General features: G+C 39.6%; 1 pseudogene; it reads left to right on the top strand.

The window, feature by feature from the left end:
- The first annotated feature begins 367 nt into the window (after positions 1 to 367).
- Positions 368 to 2409, top strand: LOC123083774 (uncharacterized; annotated as a pseudogene).
- Positions 2410 to 4952: the final 2543 nt, after the last annotated feature.

Below are 4952 nucleotides of genomic sequence, written 5' to 3'. Positions count from 1 at the left end.
AGAAGTTCTTTTATCGACGTGGTGAGACGATAAGCAGAAATTTCAATAAATGTTTGCTGGCTGTTTTGAAGCTGCACAACCTACTACTTAAGAAACCAGAGCCTATACCCAAAGATTGCACAGATAATAATTGGAAGTATTTCAAGGTAAATTATCTCTGCATGAAAATTTTAGTGTCGGTCAGATGATATAATCTGATTAGTAGTATAACACACTAATATCACTCATGATGTTCATGTTGTAGAATTTTTTGGGCGCATTAGATGGTACACACGTCAAGGTTACCGTCCCAGCTAATCTAAGAGGGAGGTATAGGTCAAGGCTAGCTGATATTGATACAAATGTTTTGGGTGTATGTGCACCCGACATGCAGTTTATTTATATATTACCTGGCTGGGAGGGTTCGGCACATGATGGTCGTGTTCTTAGAGATGCTATTTCGAGGTTGGATGGGTTTCAAGTCCCTCAAGGACAATACTACCTTGTTGATGCTGGCTACACAAATGCAAATGGATTTTTAGCTCCTTATCGAGGTCAAAGGTACCACTTAGGTGGTTGGATTGCACAAAACCCACCATGCAGCGTAGAGGAATATTATAATATGCTGCACGCTAGAGCTAGAAATATTATTGAGAGATGCTTTGGAAGACTCAAGGGCCGGTGGGCGATTTTGAGGTCTCCATCATATTTTCCTATCAAAACTCATTGCCAGATTATAATGGCATGCGCTCTATTACCCAATCTGATTTTACAAAATATGGCTGAGGATCCACTCGCTGGTGAGGATGGGATGATGCAAGATAACATGGAAATCTTGGAGGGAGAGAACGATGAACCTGAATTTATCACTCATATATCAACATCTAATGAGTGGACTAATTTCCGGAATACTCTTTCTCAAGGGATGTATAATAGCTATAGAGCTAGAGGCCACTAAGGTTTGTGTTTTGGTGGATGATTGCAGATGTACATATATGCTTGTTTTAATTATAGAAATCTGAATATCTCATGAACTAATTTAACTTGTGCATTTTGTAGGTATGGACAACATGGATAGCTCAAGTGTTGCATGTGGCAGGGGGAAAAACAAAAGAAAGTGGACAACAATGGAGGACGATGAGCTAGTCAATGCTCTCTATGATCTGTCATTGGATCCACGGTGGAAAGGTGATAATGGTTTCAAGAATGGGTAATCCTTAGTGCTGGAAAGTAGGTTGGCTGAAAAGGTACCTGGTTGTGGTCTTAGTGCTACCCCACACATTGAGTCAAGGGTGAGATACTTTAGGACCAAGTATGGAGCAATTGAAGTTATGCTTAAAAGAAGTGGGTTTTCTTGGGATGAGAATAGGAAAATGATCCAGTGTGAAAAGCAATCATACGAGGAACATTGTAAGGTATATAACTCCAGATGCCTATTACTTTTGCATTACATTTTCTACTTGTGGCCATATGGATTATCCAGCTGACATCTCTTGTATTACTACTTCTACTAGAAGTGAGGTCATATTGGATACCTCCTTTCCCTTCCAGTCACATTATTTCATAGATATAGATTGGAGAAAGTGCTTTTTCTGGTTCACTGCATGATTTTTCTTTACCTTGTAAGTTGTCGCACCGCATGACCTAGAAAACTGAGAACGTATGGAACTTCTTGAACAATATTTTATCTATTTATTATGGTTGTAGTAGAGTTAACCAAAAATATGATTTTCGTGCTTATTGTATTTTGCAGCTTCACAATGTGGCCAAGGGCTTGTATGGTGTGCCGTTCCCTTATTTTGATAAGTTGGCTGCAAGTTATAGCAAAGATATAGCTACTGGGGAGGGTGCGGAAGGTTTTGGCGAAGCTATAACAAATTTGCAGAATGAAGATTGTCATTGAGGATGAGATGAATGATGAAGAGGAAGATGACAAAACATCAAGAGAGACACCTAGACGGTCTGTTGACAGCCATGTCACCGCCGATTCTACAAAGTCTAAGAAGAGAAAGAAAGGTAACGGGTCTCGTAGGTCAGAATCAACGGATCCTTTTCTCACCATGTTTGGAGATGTAAACAGCCAGCTGAAGAGTGTCACTCAGAATGTTGGCCAAATGGCAGCAACAATGGAACGCGAAGCTATTGCCCAAGAGAAAGCAATGGAGGAAGATCCTAGACAGAAGTTTAAAGAGAAAGCTATCAATGAATTATCAAGGCTTGGATTCACTGGGACTGAAATCGTGAATGCTGCCAGCATATTTGCCAAAGCTCCAGAAGAAATGCATATGATGCTTGCACTCCCGCGGAATCTGAGGAGGGAGTATGTTAAGAAAACGCTTGGTAAGTTCAATTCATGCACTATTATCTTGTTCTGATGTTAAGTGATAGTTATGTGCTGTTATCTTGTTCTTTCTCTCTTAAAAAGAATAGTCTGAGCAATACTAAATTGTTATATGTCATACCTTTGTTGAACAAATCCCATGTGATGCGACTGAACTTGCTTGTATATATTCCAATAACTAGGCCATGCACATTGATTTATGTCAGAAATGTCCAACACTGCCATTTCAGTTTTTATTGTTTATTGTTAGGCAGATTTCATGTGTGTTGTCATCAACAGATGAAATCCAACTTGCTATTACAATATCCTTCTTAGATCTGGGGCATTCAAGATTTGTTTTTCATGGCAAATCATATATGCAAAGCTTCTACATTTGCAATTCTTCAGAACTACAGCATGTCTTGTTTAGAGAAATGACAAATTTTTGTTGGTCCAATGATGTGCTAGATGATGCAATTAGAAGATAAGGATCTGCTGCTACTGGTGGTGATGAGGAGCTGATGATGTGGATAATGCAATTAGAAGATGAGGGACTGCTGGTACTTGTGGTGATGATGAGCTGATGTGGTACCAGATGGATATCACATGAAAAATGTTATTGCTACTTTTCAACAATGAGAAAATGATCTGTTTTGTTGGCTATTAATTATGCATGTGTTAATACATTTTTTGTTGATGACCCCATTTATGGAGTTAGCTTGAATTTGTTCAAATATTTATCTATTAAGATCCATCAGAAAAAATCTGTTACTTATGATATATGACATGGACATGTCAGCCATGTACTAATGCTATATTGTGTAATCCCAATACATGGGTCAACCAAATGCTGCACTGTATTCAGAATGCATACCTTTGTTCAACCAAACAGAAGACGTGTTCACTCAATACACCATCTAATACAGTGCAGTCTGAATACAAAGCTGAATACGTTACCATAGGCGAACCAAACGCGTCGTTATATCTTTTAGAGCATGGTGGTAGTTTTATTTTGAAGAAATAGATGAACTCTCATGCTTCACTTAGATTATTTTGAGAGTCTTAATAGCATGGTAATTTGCTTAAAATCCTAATATGCTAGGTATTCAAGATTAGTAAAACTTTCTTATGAGTGTGTTGAATACTAAGAGAAGTTTGATGCTTGATGATTGTTTTGAGATATGGAGGTAATAATATCAAAGTCGTGCTAGTTAAGTAGTTGTGAAATTGAGAAATACTTGTGTTGAAGTTTGCAAGTCCCGTAGCATGCACCTATGGTAAACGTTATGCAACAAATTTGAAACATGAGTTGTTATTTGATTGTCTTCCTTATGAGTGGCGGTCGGGGACGAGCGATGGTCTTTTCCTACTAATCTATCCCCCGAGGAGCATGCGCGTAGTGCCGAGGTTTTTGATGACTTGTAGATTTTTGCAATAAGTATGTGAGTTCTTTATGACTAATGTTGAGTCCATGGATTATACACACTCTCACCCTTCCATCCTTGCTAGCCTCTTCGGTACCGTGCATTGCCCTTTCTCACATTGAGAGTTGGCGCAAGCTTCGCCGGTGCATCCAAACCCCGTGATATGATACGCTCTTTCACACATAAACCTCCTTATATCTTCCTCAAAACAGCCACCATACCTACCAATTATGGCATTTCCATAGCCATTCCGAGACATATTGCCATGCAACTTTCCATCATTCTGTTCATCATGACACATTCATCATTGTCATATTGCTTAGCATGATCATGTAGTTGACATCGTATTTGTGGCAAAGCCACCGTTCATAATTTTTTTATACATGTCACTCTTGGTTCATTGCATATCCCGATACACCGCCGGAGGCATTCATATAGAGTCATACTTTGTTCTAGTATCGAGTTGTAATCATTGAGTTGTAAATAAATAGAAGTGTGATGATCATCATTTTCTAGAGCATTGTCCCAACGCTACTAGGGAAAACCTTATACACAGAAATTTAGCAGTAGCGCGTGTCAAAAATGGGTGCTAGTGCTAAATAGCAGTAGCGCGTGTCCGTAAACCGCGCTACAGATACAATAGTAGCAGTAGCGCGTGCACATGAAAATGAGCTACCACTAATATCCCCTTTGCTAAACTTATAGGCTACGCATAGCAGTAGCGGTCTTGAGGAAAGCGCGCTACCGCTAGCACATAAGTAGCAGCGCGTTTCGCGCGGAGAGCGCTAGTGCTAATGGAAATAAAATAAAATAAAAAACAAATGGAAAAGTAAATGAAAAGGAAAGAAATAGAAAAAGGAAAAAGGAAAAAAATAAAATGTAGAGCAAAATAAATGAGAAAGCGAAAAAAAGAGAAAGACGTAGCAGTAGCGTTTGTTCGTAAGAGGCGCTATAGCTAACGTAGCTGTAGCGCGTTTCCTAGACCCCCACTGTAGAAACAGAAAAGGAAATAAGAAAGATGAAGGAAATTACGTAGCTATAGCAGTAGCGCGTTTTGTGAAAATTGCTATAGCTAACTTAGCTATAGCGCATTTCGCGAAAAGCGCTACCGCTAAGTTTGACTTAACCAAAAAACCGTTTCCCCCCGGCCACCACTTCTCCCCCAAATCCCTCGACCCACCCCGCTGTCGTCTGCCCGATTCACCGTCGCCCCACTTCGCCACCGTCTC

This window comes from Triticum aestivum, chromosome 4A (genome assembly GCF_018294505.1).
Source record: "Triticum aestivum cultivar Chinese Spring chromosome 4A, IWGSC CS RefSeq v2.1, whole genome shotgun sequence".
In the NCBI taxonomy this organism is placed as follows: Eukaryota; Viridiplantae; Streptophyta; class Magnoliopsida; order Poales; family Poaceae; genus Triticum; species Triticum aestivum.
Note: the sequence above shows the minus strand (reverse complement) of the source record. Positions and strands in the feature narration are given on the sequence as shown.